Consider the following 16050-nt stretch of genomic DNA (forward strand, 5'->3'; position numbering starts at 1 on the left):
ACTTGTTCTCACATTCCCCACTTCCTTCTGGCCAGGATTCCTGTCCGTTCTGCCTCCTAGTGATTTTAAGGATGATCTTTCCCCTCTTCATGCCTTCTCCCACCTTCCCCTCTTGCAGCCCACCACCAACTTTAAGCAGAGCAGATGTCAGCAGACATCTTCTGTAAAGGGCTGGCTGGTAAATGTTACGGGCTTTGCGGGCCATGTGTAGTCTCTATCGCATTATTCTTTGCTTTTTTTGTTTTACAACTCTTTAAAAATGTAAAAACTATTCTGGGCTCCCAGGCAGGATTTGGCCTTAGGTTGATGGCAACACCTCCAGGAGGTCTGCGTACTTTTAGGGCGTTCTCCTAGGCTGGCCTCCCTTGCTGGTCTCCCCCATCCATCTTTCTATATTAGACATTTTATTTATTTTTCATTTTTCTAACAAAGAAAAACCGCCCAACATGGGGCTCGGAACCCACAACCCTGAGATCGAGAGTCTCATGCTCTACTGACTGAGGCAGCCAGGCACCCCAATATTAGATATTTTAACACCCAAGACTTCAATTCTTTCCATTTAAATCATTATAAAAGAAATTTGTATCACTCTCCTCTTCTAAAATTTCTGCTATGCCCCGTATTATCTATAGAACAAACACAGATGCCTTATATACAAAAAGGGATTCCAGCTGAATCTGCCCTTACTCCATCCTCCACACACTTGAAGAGGCCACAAAGAATTTACCATTCTGCAAGCACCCTATAGTTCCCTGCCACCCTCCTAACAGCCACATGCTGTTCCTTCTGCCTAGAACGTCCCCTTTCTTCCTTACTTTTCGTTCTTCTTGCTATTCCTCCTGCCCCTCCCTCCCCCCTCCTCCCCCTCCTCTTCTCCTTCTCCCTCTTCTTCAATTCCCCTTTGGTTTACCCTCTATGGTACCTCAATTCACATGTACCCTTCAAGGTCCAATTAAAAAGTCATCTCATCTATGAAGTATTCCAGATCCCTCCTCTGTCACTAGCCTGTCCAGCTGGCTCCTTGTGCTCCCACAGGGATTCGCACACCCCTAGCAGAGTAGCTTCTAGCACAGGCAAGGCTGCCTGGGTTCAAGTTCATCCCTGCCACTCGCCAGCCGTGGGTCACTGGGCTGAGCTCTTCCTTGGTTCTCCCGTGGGAAAATAGGGATTATGTGACGATAGAATAGTTAATACATGTCCTTAAGACTCTCTGACACATCCTCAAGACTCCAAAGCCAGCTATGATTATTTTCTCAGACAAAGCACTGAGTATGATGTCTGATACATATTTGATTAAGAATCTGTCCTCCCACCAGATTAAGTTGCTTGGGGGCAGAAACTAGGTTTTTTTCACCTTTACTCAAGGTGAAAATATAGTTTGTGTAAAATAAATGTTCAAGGCCTAAAATATAGTTTGTGTAAAATAAATGTTTGCTAAGTGAATGAATGACCCCAGATACTGGATATTTTGAACCAGGTATGGTTATTCACCAAGCTTCCTTGAAAAGAAAGGCTTTCTGAGGCACCTGGCTGGCTCCGTCAGAAGAGCATACAAGTCTTGATCTTGAGGTCGTGAGCTTGAGCCCCATGTTGGGTGTAGAGATTACACAATAAATAAATAAATAAACAAACTTTAAAAAAAGGAGAACTTTCTGTCTCCCCTGGGGCTGCTGGTAGCAATGTGGGAGGAGAGAGGTCCTTCCTTGGGAACAGAAAAGCCAAAGAGCACAGAGATTGAGACGGAATTGTCAAATGGCCGGCCTGAATGGCCTGGTTCCACCACATTTAGATATGCAGCCTCAGGTATACTATTTAACCTCTCTGTGCCTCATTTTCACCCGTGTAAGAATAACAGTAACATTGACCTTACAGGCTTTTTTGAGGATGAAATGACTAACGCATTTAAAGCACTTGAAACAGTATCTGGGTGTGGAGTACACACCCAGTAAGCATCAGTCATCATTATGATTAGCAAGATCATCCTCCCTTCGGGCATAGGGCCATGTCCTCACAGAGCCATGCTTCAAACCCTCGACACAATCCCACTGAGTTCTGTCACCTTATATATATATTTTTTGGGTCTCAGGTGATATCAGGGCCAGCCCCAGATATAGGTGAAGTGGAGATATTAGGTGTGCCACTATTTTCTTGCCAGGTGTGAGAAATGGATATGTGAGGATATGTTAGGCTTCAAGAAATAGAGGCGTCTGATTAAACTGGCCTGAACAATGAGGAAGTTACTATGGCTCACGATAAGCAACTCAGAAGTAGGCAGGGCTTGCAGCTGGTTAAATTATCAACTCAACAACATGGAGCACCCAGATTCTTTCATCTTTCTGCTCCGTCATCTTTAGGATGTCTGCTTGACTTTAGGTCAGGACTTTCATGGTTATAAGACAGATGCAGTAACTACAGCCAGGGAATTACATTCAGGCACAACACTATTCCCCACTGGATGAAGAGGAATGTCTCTTCTTGGGCTCTACTTTGACAAGAAAAATACTTTTTGCAGAGGCCACAAGAAGATTCCCTCCATGTCTTATTGGTCAGTTGGGTCACATGCCCAGCTCTAAACCAAAGATTGTCAATGGGATCACCATGGTTGATTTACATTAACCAGGATTTACCCTAGAGTTTGGAATAGGGGTAGATTCTGGAACAAGATCAGGGTTCTCTAAATAAGGAAGAAAAAGGGAATAGCTATTGGAAAAGCAAATCAGCAGGGTCTGCTACAGAAAATTTTGGTACTTTTGGTGCTTTTGACATTTGGTGTTTGTCACAGTGGTTTATTTTGGAAGAAGTAGAGCAGAAAATAGTCTTATTCAGACTAAAGTATTTCAGCAGGGTTGTGAATGCCTTGCTTTGTGTTTTATATATTTTTTGTTTTTAAAATATTAACACATCTGGGGCGCCTGGGTGGCTCAGTTGGTCAAGCGACTGCCTTCAGCTCAGGTCATGATCCCAGGGTCCTGGGATCGAGCCCCGCATCGGGCTCCCTGCTCCGCAGGAGGCCTGCTTCTCCCTCTCCCACTTCCCCTGCTTATGTTACCTCTCTCGCTGTCTCTCTCTCTCTGCCAAGTAAATAAATAAAATCTTTAAAAAATACATAAATAAAATATTAACACATCTGATGAGGCACCTGGCTGGCTCAGTAGGAAGAAATGCGACTCCTGATCTTGGGGCTGTAAGTTAGAGCCCCAAGTTGGGTGCAGAGATTACTAAAATAAATAAATAAATAAACTTAAAAAATATTAACACATCTGAGATTCTAGTTTAAAAAATCTGAGCAATGGGGGCGCTTCCGTGGCTCAGTCTATTGATTGTCCGACTCTTGGTTTTGGCTCAGGTCATGATCTCAGGGCCCTGGGACTGAGCCCCACATTGGGCTCTGTGCTCAGTGGAGAGTCTGCTTCTCTCTCTCTCTAAAATAAATAAATCTTTAAAAATAAATAAATAAATATCTGAGCAATGCAGGCAATAAAATTTAACTCTCAGGTGTGATGGGTATCCAACTGACGAAGAGCTTTGCCTAGAAACTCTCTGAGGAAAACCTCTATTTAAAAGGGCTATTTTCATGTCCATGGAAACTGAAGAGTTAGCCTTATTGAAGGGATTTATATCTGAGAGGCTTTCATCCTATCCCGAAACAAACAAAATGATGGCCAGTGTGTCCTAACCATCTATCAGGCTCAGACACTGACCTTAATTATATCTGTCATTGTCCCTACTTCACCTAAGACTAGATAAGAGCCTTTGATGAACATTGGATTTCGGAAAGGGCACCAATGCTAGTGACCATTGTTTAGAGAACTGGAATTTGCAGCTGGAATCAGCACCTTAATGAGGGCATTGCTCTTCACATTTCAGAGGTATATCTTCTGCTCAACATTGTCATTTTGTAAACTTCTTGGCTAACATCAAGAAGAATGAAAAATTCATAATGAATTCATAATTCATAATGAAATCTTATATTGGTATATTATAGGACCAGCAAAAAAAGATCCTAGACGCTAAAACCATAAAACATCTACTTTAGATAAATTGAAAAAGGAGCTTCTATTATAAATGTTGTCTATACTCTGAAGGCAGAGAATACTTACAATTTTGAAGTGAAAGAAATTTTAAGATATTTCATGGAATTTTTGGCAATTTACAGATGAGGACAACTAAGTCTCAGAAAGAGCATATGATGGATGGGCCTAACCTCTCAGTGCTTGGGAGCTGCAGAATTGAGATTAGGGTTACTACTTTTTGCTACTCTTCTTGAGAAATGGAGTCTGATTCTCCTCCCCTTGAATCTGGCCTGACCTTATTGACCTGCTGGACCAATAGGATGTAATAAAAGTGATGTTCTGGGGCTTAGAAGGCTAGGTCAAAAGAAGCCTTGCACCTTCTGCCTAGGCCTTCTTGGAATGCTTGCTCTAAGGGGAGCCAGAAGTAAGACGTCTGACACCCCTGAGACTGCCAGGGCCTGAAAAAGCCTAAGATTGCCAGTGTAAAGGCAGCATGAAGAGCCTTGGCCAGCCGTCAGCTGGTCCAGTCATCCCCCAACCCAGATGCCTGATACAGGAGTGAAGGAAGATGACTCCAGTCCCAGGCACCATTTGATTGTAACCAGATAAAAGACCTTAAGTTAGAACCATACAACGGTTCCCTGCTGATCCACAGAACCATGAGAGGTAATAAGCAAATCTGTTTTAAGCCACTCAATTTGGGGATGGTTTGTTATATGATGATAGATTAACCAGTACATCCTCTGACTCAACACCTTTACGTGCAGCAACAATAAAGTACACAAAGCAGGAAATCCAAGTTCTAGAAAGTTCTAGAACTTTCTAGAAAGAGCAAAGATTCTTCAAGCTGTTGCAAGGTTATATCCTTGCTCTGCTGGCATCATCTGTATCACGGAAAGTCCATTAGAATGCAATCCTTAAAATGCTTTAACAGTCCACATCATGTGACAAAAGTGGTCTTCATTATTCATATGATAGTGTAGCTTAGGAACTGAGACATGGTTAGAGGATCCAAGAGAAGATACTCTTGGATTTTGCAATATTGACACCAATATTCGTAAATGACTGTGAATACAACTTGGAAGAAAGAGATCTTCCACGATAGTTTTAAAGGACCTTTCAAGGATCATCAAGACTCAAATACATCCAGTGTTACAACAATTGCACAGCTGGTATCATTTGAAGGTATTGGTCAGTGTTTGGTTTTATTCCACAAAATTCTCTTGGGAAGAAACTAGATTATTACCACTAAGTAATCAATGACTCCTTACCACTAAAGAATCAGGATGTTGATTCTCTCATAGCTGCTTTCCATGGGAAATTGTCCACAAATAGCTCAAAGATTTAAAAGCTTATAGCAGGAAACCAATATTGTCCCCTGTGGATCTTACTATTATATCAATTCACTTATACCTTTTAGGAATCTTGAAAACATTATGTCAAGTAAAATAAGCCCCACACAAAAGAACAAATATTGTATGATTCCAATTATATAAGAGACCTAGAATAGTCAAATTTATAAAGACAGAAAGTAGAATGTTAATTACCAGGGGCTGCGGGGAGGGAGGAATGGTAAATTATTGTTTCATGGGTACAGAGTTTTAGTCTGGGATCATGAAAAAGTTCTGGAGATGGATGGTGGTGCTGATTGCACACCACTGTGAATGTACCTAACACCACTGAACTGTACACCTAAAAATGGCTAAAATTGTAAATTCTGGTTTATGTGTATTTTACCACAATAAAAAAGTTTCCTTTTACTTTAAGAAAAAAAAAATAATACAAATAAAAAAGAAGAATTTGGGTGCTTTGTAAGTCAGCTTCCCAGCGGGAAACAGATGGCACACTCAGATTAGGACAATTTGAGGAGAGCTTCATAAAAGGACTCTTTACAAAGGTTTGGGCAGAGCCTAGGGAAATGGCAAGGGAGAGAGGAGAACCCCAGGGCTAGAATGGAAGGAGCACGGAACCAGAAGCCAAAGAAACAGAAGGCTGTGTGGAAAGGCTCTTCTAGAGCAATAAGACTTTCAGTGTGCGAAGAGCCAGCCTGTAACCAACCTGCAGGAAGGACACCAGAGGAGAGCATGGAGGCTGGATAAGAAGGGCGAAAGGAAGAGAGCCGCCACCACAGTGTTCAGTCTAATACGGCATCCGCAAAGCGGTCAGTGACCCATTAGTCCAACAGATATACACCCCCCAAGTCTACTTCCTCTCTGCGTCCCATCGCACGGGAACAACTAGGCCAAAACATTTGCTCTGTGAAACATAGGGAAATCAAAAAGAAATACACATGTACTTGGATATTCTTTCTCACAAGACAGTTCATTCTCTGGGGCTCACAGCCGCACTCCATTGCAGTGAGTGCCCCATGAGTCTGCATCATCTCTCTATACCCAACTTCCGGGAACAGACACCTTAATTCTTCAGGGGTCAAAACTCAACAGAATGAGGCCCAGAAGGAGGATTTAAAAACATTTACCAGTCCTTCTCTATTCTGTCTAAAGCCAACTCTGCAAGTTCTGCCTCCAATTTAAGGATTTATCTCTTTCTTATCCATCTGCTTCAAAGCGCATAGACTTTTCCTGTGGACTCAGCAAAATTAAACTATCTGAATGTGTAGCAATGAACCCCGTATGTGTTTCAGTTCTGTTGAGTTCTGGCTCTTGTTTTGTAGAGGGGTTTTCAATAAGAAATAATTTTGATTTAGCAAAAGGATGTTCTGAGAAATCCTCTTTCTTCTTTGCGGTTTAGGTATGAAAGGGTTAATGAGACCATCCCATTGGCAGAAACTCACGTTTCTCGTGATCTGAGGGTCCTTTTTGCCTGATGAACCCTCTCTTGCCTGCCTCAACTCAGCTGTCTCTCCTACTTGACTTAAAAATCTCATTCCATTAATGTCAATCCTCCAGGTTAGACCACTACAGCCAGGTCATGGTCTCTCGAAGCTCACTGCTGTTCTGCACATATGTTACCTGGCAGGAGGAGAAGGGCCCCTGATTAGGAGGTAGGGGAAGGACAGCCATCTTCTGTAGACCTCTTTCATTAGCACATTAGCATGAATGAGCTTATCAGATTAGCTAATTGTCACCTGGACACTTTGGACAGTGCAGAGATACTGGTGAGCCACATTTCCACAAAAAGCAGGGGGGAAAAGCACAGCGATGACAAGTCCCTGGAGGAGCTTGGAGCATCCTGGAAAAGGAGGACCCAGTGAGGAAGGATGAGGAAGATGCTGCAAAGCACTGGCGAGGCGGGAGAGAAGGCTCTGAATGAGAAGGCGCAAAAGATGGATTTCACCACATTCAAGGTTTGCCTGGGAGCCACCCCCCACCCCACCCCACCCCCTGCTTAAAGAATGGCAGATACACAACGCAGCACAGGCATGAACAGATAACCTGACCTCTGTTTCTAGAAATAAGAATATGAGCAAAATTGTGTTTGGGTAAATGGGAAACCAGATAATCTGCAGTCCCTCCCCCTACAAACACCTAGAAAAACTAGATAAAATACATAAAACTTTTTAAATACATATATAAGCCTCTGGGAAAGAAAGGGAGAGTAGAGACCTCTGTAACACAGCAGCTTGACTTTTAACACCCAAACAGGAGCAGAAGACAAGACTGGACTAGTATGAAGTGGGAGTTGACATGAAGAGTCTGGCATAAAACCAGGACTCTGACTTTCACTGAAAAGAAGGACTAGAAAAAAAAAAAATCTACCCAATGACACTGAGAAGTGACAAGGAAATTTAACTGAATCTTCTCCACCTCTAGGTGGGAAAATAACTTCCTCTGGAATTCATACCACAAAATCAGGGAGCCCCAAAGTGTAGAAACCAACATAAAAGGTCATGGTTCTGGGGCGCCTGGGTGGCTCAGTTGGTTAAGCGTCTGCCTTCAGTTCAGATCTTGATCCGGGGGTCCTGGGATCGAGTCCCACATCGGGTTCCTTGCTTAGCAGGGAGCCTGCTTCTTCCCCTGCCTGCCACTCTACCTGCTTGTGCTCTCCCTCCTTCTCTCTCTATCTGACAAATAAATAAATAAAATCTTTTCTTAAAATGTGGTCGTTCTGTGCCAGTGGTAGCCAGCCTATTGGATGGACCTCAATGATCCAGTGACACCACTTAGCTGCCAGGCAAAAGCACCTGCTCTGGAAAATGTACCTCAACCCAGACCCCACAGGTTTCCCACAGATTAAAGTCTCACTGGAGATGAACTCACAGTCAAAGCACATCATAAATAATCCTATATTGTCAAGATATGCAGACATGATAGACAAACAGAAACAAAAAAACCCCACAATATTTAACTCCCAAGAAATTCATATAATAGGACTGGCAGTGGTATAAGTATATTTTAAGTTATATAAAAGGGAACTGAAACCACAAAAACAGGGCACTATGAAAAACTATGTCAGAATCAGGAAAAAACAAAACTTCTAGAAATGAAAATTTCTCTTATTAAAAAAAAAAAAACACAGTGGATTTTTTAAATAGTAGACTGGACCAAAATGAAGTGAGAACCAGTGAGCTAGAGAGTAAATCTGAGGAGACTCTCAGAATGAAGCATAGATAGATGAATGTTAGGCCTTCTCATGATCTTTTCAACATTTCTTTACTTCTCAAATTCCCTACCTTTTTATCAGCAGGGATTCTAGAAGGATAGACAAGAAAGAATGAGATAAGATGCAGTATTTGAACAGAGGATGGCTGAGACTTTTCAAAATTATTAAAAGACATGAATCCTCAAACTCAAGAACCAGAATGAATCCCAAATAAAATAAGTAAAAGCATTATGTAAGTGTGGACATATTGTAATGAAAATGCAGAACATCAGAGAGAGAAAAAGAGAAACAGAGTGAGAGAGAGAGAGAGAGAGAGAAGGATCCTAAAAGCTTTTACATAGAAAAGACAGATTACCTGGGGGGTGCAGGGGGGAGAATACTTAGTAGTACAATAGAGACCTGAAGAAAATGGTATGTCTTTACAGTACTAAGATAAAATATCTATCAAGCTAAAGTTCTACATACAGCTAAATTACAATTTGGAAATGGAAGGAAAATTAAGACATTTTCAGACAAAGGTAACAAGGGTTTCTCATTGGTAGGTTCTTGCTGAAAGAACTTTCCAGGGGTAGACTTCAGGAGAAGAAAAAGAAAATTAATCCAAACTGAAGTAAGATACAATAAACCAAGGAGAACCAATAAATTGCTAAGTGTGGGGGTAAATCAAAACAAACACTGTGAAACATGCACACACACCCACACACACAGTATATGAACAACAATAATAATGAGAAGCCTGGATTAAATGATCATAATTAAAATGTTCTAAGATCCATATATTGCTCAAGATGAGGCAGGGATATTATTTAACTTTAGATTTTGTTAAATCAAGTATGCTTATTAAAATCTGTAAGGTCATTATGGTGCCTAGTCTGGCACCAAAGATGGCTCCCAACAGGCCTCACCTTCTTTGTGCAGTCCCTTCCCAGTTGGTCTGTGTGGCTAATACAATATGGTGAAAAATATGGTATGTGACTTCCCAGGTTAAATTATAAAAGACATATCAACATCTGCTTCCTCTCTCAGATCACTAGCTCTGAGGAAAACCAGCCACCATGTTGTTAGACACTTACACAGTCCTAAAAAGTGGTTTATGTGGCAAAGAACTGAGGCTTCCTACTAACAGCCAACACCCACTTGCCAACAACACAAATGAGCTCTTTTGCAAGCAGATCCTCCAGCCTCCCTTACAAGCCTTCAGATGACTGCAGCCCCAGCTAAATTTTGGCTGTATTTTCATGAGAGACTCCAAACCAGAACCACCCAGTCAAGCCACTTCTCAAATTCCTGACCCACCAAAGCTGTGTGAGATAATAAATGTTCATTATTGTTTTAACCTGCCTAGTTTTAAGATAGTTTGTTACACAGCAGTAGATAGCTAATACAATAACTATGATAAGAATAAAATTAGGTCATATAACTTCTGAACCATTAAAGGAAGGAAAGAGAATTTTTTAATAAAAATCACCCAAGTCCAACAGAAAATTAGAAATGAGGCGGGGCATATAAAGAAAAATCGTAGTGAAAGGAAATGCAAAATAATATGGTATCATGGAAATGTAAATAGGCCAAATTTACCACTTAAAAGAATATTTCCAGATTAGATTTTGAAAAAGAATCCAGCTCTATGTTATTACGAACTTTTTTTTTAAAGATTTTATTCATTTATTTGACAGAGACAGACACAGCGAGAGAGGGGACACAAGCAGGGGGAGTGGGAGAGGGAGAAGCAGGCTTCCCGCTGAGCAGGGAGCCCGATGCGGGGCTCAATCCCAGGACCCTGGGATCATGACCTGAGCCGAAGGCAGATGCTTAATGACTGAGCCACCCAGGCGCCCCTCCTCTCTCTCTCTCTCTCTCTTGCAAATAAATAAATAAATATTTTTTTAAAAAATCTTACAAATCATAAGAAAATACTATGAGTAGCTTTAGAAATATACATGAAATGGAAATTTTACTTTGAAAACAAAACCTATCAAAGATGACACAAGAAGAAATAAAAAATTAAACATTTTTAAAAAAATTTTTAAAAATTTGGATCAGTTGTAGAAAATCTATTCACAGGGTGCCTGGGTGGCTCAGATGGTTAAGCGTCTGCCTTCGGCTCAGGTCATGATCCCAGGGTCCTGGGATCGAATCCCGCATCAGGCTCCCTGCTCCTTGGGAAGCCTGCTCCTCCCTCTGCCTCTCTCTCTCTGTCTCTCATGAATAAATAATAAAAAAAAAAAGAAAAAAAAAGAAAATCTATTCACAGAACAAGCAAACAAAAAATATCAGACTCAGACACTTTTCCAAAATTCTACCAAGCCTTCAAAATATAGATAAACTCTATCTTATACAAACTGATCCAAAAAAAAAGAGAAAACAGGAGAAACTTATTTTTTGAAGCTGGTATTCCCTTTACTTTTTACACCAAAAGCAGACAAGGGTAATATGATAAAAAGAAAAGAATAGATTAGAGGAGAAAAACCATATGATTATTGTACTAGATGTACAAAAATATGTGATAAAATTCAATCCCCCATTATTTAATCACAAAACAAAATAAACAAACCCCAAAACCCTTAACAAACCAGGGAGATAAGCAAACTTCCTTAATCTCACACACCTATGGCAAATACCATATTTAATGGTGGAACACTATAAGCACGCCCTTCCTCACAGGGATGCTCCCCATCCCCATTTCTATTCAACATTGTACTGACAGCTCTAGTTAGCACGGTAAGACAAGAGGAGAAAAATCGAAGTATAAGAATCGGAAAAAAAAGGAATGAAGCTGTTATCATTCAAAGAAAATAAACTTGGTTCAAAAAAATATAAAAGTTCAACAAGTTTACTAAACATACATCAATATACCCACATTCATTGCACTTCTTTTTTTTTTTTTAAGATTTTATTTATTCATTTGCGAGAGAGACAGAGAGAGCACAAGCAGGGGGAGAGGCAGAGGGAGAGGGAGAAGCAGACTCCCCGCCGAGCAGGGAGCCCGATGCGGGACTCGATGCGGGACTCGATCCCAGGACTCTGGGATCATGACCTGAGCCGAAGGCAGACGCTTAACCGTCTGAGCCACCCAGGCGCCCCATTCATTGCACTTCTATATAACAACACAAACTACCGGAAAATGCCATTTAAAGTTTTTCATGTACCATAGCTTCATGGAATGTAGGGGAAATACGCAACAACAACAAAAACAAAAAAACTTATGGAGAAATAGGAAACTTTACTAAGTAGCATAACAGAACTAAAATGAAGAGAGGTATATCAAGTTATTGGATGAAAAGACTCAATGTAGTAAAGACTCAAAACAGTAAAGATTGCTATACCCTAAAGATGAGACAGACTATTGTTACATAGTAAAGACTCAATACAGTAGAGATTTCTCCAAACGAATCTAAAAATTATATACAATGCCGATCAAAATCACAACACGATTTTTTATAGATGGTGACAACCTCCATCACACGAGAGAGTAGAGAGCCGAGAAAAGGCTAGACAATTCTTGGGAAGGGGGAGGAGCAGGAATGAGAAGAGGGGGCTTACTCCCAACAGAGTGGTATTAGAGCAGCAATAGACAAAAAGGCCATGGGATAAAACAAAGAGCCCAGAAACAGATTCTCATGTATATGGATGCTTGATATATAACAGAGATGACATTACAAATCCATGGGGGGAAAAGGTATCATCCAGCCAATGGCATTAAGACAATTGAAAATTCATGTGGAAAAAGATAAAATTGAATCCTTATCTCATACTGTAAACAAAAATTAATTCTGGAAGGACTAAACACCCAAATGTAAAAAAACAAAACTGTAAAACTTCTAGAAGCACTGAATATCTTTAAAATAAAGAAGACTATCTTAAACAAATCATGAAAAGCATGAACATTAAAGGAAAATATGAATACATTTTGCTACATTAAATTTAAATATTGATATGATGTCATAAATAAAATACAAGCCACAGATTAGAAGAAAATATTTACAAATGATATGAGAGATTTGGATCCGAGCCACATAAAAAATTCCTAAAAACAAGTGAGACAAAAAAAAGAATATAAAGCAAAAATTATGAGTAAGTTATTGACAAGGCAAGAAGCTTGAATGGTAAATAAACATGAAAAATATGCACAACTTCATTAAGAATTCGTGAAATACAAATTAAATCAATAATATACTATTTCACACTCATCAGACTGGCAAGCATTAGTGTCTGGTAATACCAAGTGTTTTTAAAGATGTGGGGAATTTAACTATTATGTATACTTCCAGTGGAAGTATAAATTGGTACCATCATTCTGAAAAGCAACTTCAAAATCTAGAGAACTGAAGATTTCCATACTTTGCAACCAGTAATTATACTTTCAGTCATCCTCTCTAAAAAATTCTTGAACATGTTTACTGGAAGACACCCATTGTTAGACTGTATTGGAGAAAAATTATTGTACTAGAGGAAAATGTTCTCTAATTTCCGATGGAATACTGCACAGCAGTTGAATTGAATGTGTTAGATCTACATGTATTAACATGAATAAATTTTAAAAACATGATGGTAAGTAAAAAAAGTAAATTCTGAAGAACATGTGCAGTATTCCTTTTTTTTTTTTAAACACACAAGCAAGAGATTATGTATCTACATGTGTATTGTAAAAGTACAAAAGGACCATGGGAATGACACAAAATTTCAGGGTAGTGGTTGCCCCAGGAAGGGAAGGGAAGAGAAGAACGAATGGAGATGGGTCTTTAAAAGTATCTATTATATTTTAGTCCTTCAAAAAATTGAGGGGTGCCTGGTGGCTCAGTCATCTGAACCCCCGACTCTTAATTTCAGCTCAGGTCATGATCTCAGGGTCATGGGATCAGCCCTGCATCAGGCTCTGTGCTCAACATGGAGTCTGCTTGTCCCTCTCCCTCTGCTCCACACCCTGCTCTCACCCTTTCTAAAATAAATAAGTAAAATCTTTAAAAATTAGAAAATTCTAGGGGCGCCTGGGTAACTCAGTCAGTTAAGCATCCGACTCTTGGTTTTGGTTCATGTCATGATCTCAGGGTGGTGAGATGGAGCCCCATTTGCTTAGGATTCTTTCCCCGCCCTTTCCCTCTGCTCCTCCCCCTTGCTCATGCGCACTCGGGCTCTCTCCCTTTTTCTCTAAAATAAATAAATAAAATCTTTTTAAAAAAGAAAATAAAAGAAATTTTAAAATATAATTTTTTAAAGATTTTATTTATTTATTTGACAGAGAGAGAGACAGCGAGAGAGGGAACACAAGCAGGGGGAGTGGGGGAGGGAGAAGCAGGCTTCCTGCTGAGCAGGGAGCCCGATGATGCGGGGCTCAATCCCAAGACCGGGAGATCATGACCTGAGCCGAAGGCAGACGCCCAACGACTGAGCCACCCAGGCGCCCCAAAATATAAAATTCTTTAAAAAATAGAAATATAAATGAGTAATCATAATAATATGTATTTAATATTGGTGGTGGGTAGATAGAAATTGGATAGATTCCTTTCTGATCTTTTGGAGGTGTATGAAATGTGTCATTATTGACACTTTTAAAGATGAATTCAGAGATGTGACATGATGGTTTTTATCTTTCATCTTACCTGTTTTCTTAAACTCTCTACAAAGGTATTGCATTACTTTTGTAACAAGAAAGGAATATGGAAAAATGTACAGATAATCCTTGACAGTCTCTTAGATCACCTCAATTCTGGACATTAGGAATCAATTGTTTAAAATCAATTTCTAGGGGCGCCTGGGTGGCTCATTCGGTTGAGTGTCTGCCTTCGGCTCAGGTCATGATCCCAGGGTCCTGGGATCAAGCCCCACATCGGGCTCCCTGCTCAGCGGGAAGCCTGCTTCTCTCTCTCCTTCTGCTGCTCCCCCTGCTTGTGCTCTCTCTCTCACTGTCTCTCTCTGTGTGTCAAATAAATAAAATCATTAAAAAAAATCAATTTCTAAAGTTTGATGCTGGGGCACCTGGGTGGCTCAGTTGGTTAAGCATAAGCCTTCAGCTCAGGTCATGATCTCAGGTCCTAGGATCGAGTCCCAGGTCAGGCTCCCTGCTTAGCAGGGAATCTTCTTCTCCCTTTGTGCTCTCTCTCTCTAAATAAATAAATTAAAAAAAAATCTTTTTAAAAAATGTTTAAAAAAATAATAAAGTTTGATGCTGGTTGCCACGTGGGCATTCACCACAAGACTAGGTTGTGGCAGGTGCCTGTGTGGCTCAGTTGGCTGGGCGACTGCCTTCGGCTCAGGTCATGATCCTGGAGTCCCAGGATCGAGTCCCACATCCGGCTCCCTGCTCAGCAGGGAGTCTGCTTCTCCCACTGACCCTCCCCCCTCTCATGTGCTCTCTCTCTCAAATAAATAAATAAAATCTTAAAAAAAAAAAAAAGACTAGGTTGTGGCACAATGGACTGGGTCATTTCAGGATCATCATCAGCGCAGCATCTGTAACATTGACCTGAACATTCACTGCTGATGGCAAATTGATCGGATCTGATTGTGAGAATCTGATATGTGAGATCTGATATGTGCAAATTTTTCTGATTGTATCATAGGTGAATTTTCCCTGATTTATGTATGTGTATACAGTTTATGTGCATGCGTGTGTGTATGTGTACTTATCCCTTGTTGTACATACGTGTACTTTTTTAATCCCATAAGGCGTCTTGCAGAGATGAGGAACTGAGGTAGTTTTGGAGTTGGGGAAATTCTGGGAGTTAAATGAAGCAGAGATTCTTTTACTTCCGAGTCATTGTTTTGCCTCCAAACAGAAGATGTCAACAGTTGCCCGGTGATCTCTGTGAAATGTTTGTGGTCTTGTGTCAGTTCCTAACAACAAGTTGTCCACATAATAGAAGTACTTTATTTATTGTATATACTCCTTTGATGTCTGTCAAGGTTTTTAATGTTTCCTTTTCTTTTTATCTGGTCTCTCGCTGTTGGTATTGTCCCATTATTGCCTTCCTCCATTCAAAGGATCTTGTCCACTTAACTAACTTGGCATGGCAACCAGCGCAGCTCAGATGTGCACGTAGGTGCTTCATGACTGTATGGTGCTGCTATTGGTTGCGCCAACCCTGTGCTGACAATAGGGCCTCGGAATGATTTCCCGACGTATCTGTTCCCACCCTAATACGAAGACTCAGATGCTCGTTGCCAGGCATGGAGTTGCCAACCGTTAGTAACTCAAAATACAAGATAGAACAAATCTTTTTTTTTTTTTTTACTTTAAGGATGTCCTAATCATTGCATGGGACATAGTTATACTAAAAAATTATTGTTTTTTTTAACTGAAATTCAATTTAACAGGGCACCCAGTATTCTGACAACCCTGTTCTGACACCGTTCTTTAAGATCTCCAAAATATTCAGCAGTGTAATCACCCAAAATGGAAGAATTGAGAAGTTACTTAAAAGAAACTCTATCAGGGGCACTCGGGTGGCTCAGTCAGTTAAGTGTCTGACTCTTG

General features: G+C 40.5%; 1 non-coding gene across 1 annotated transcript; it reads right to left on the reverse strand.

Annotated features, from left to right (window-relative positions):
• Positions 1-438: 438 nt before the first annotated feature.
• On the reverse strand, positions 439-512 carry TRNAE-CUC. Its single transcript has one exon. It is a non-coding gene; the product is annotated as a tRNA-Glu (tRNA).
• Between the last annotated feature and the right edge of the window lie 15538 nt (positions 513-16050).

This window comes from Zalophus californianus, chromosome 6 (genome assembly GCF_009762305.2).
Source record: "Zalophus californianus isolate mZalCal1 chromosome 6, mZalCal1.pri.v2, whole genome shotgun sequence".
Classification (NCBI taxonomy): Eukaryota; Metazoa; Chordata; class Mammalia; order Carnivora; family Otariidae; genus Zalophus; species Zalophus californianus.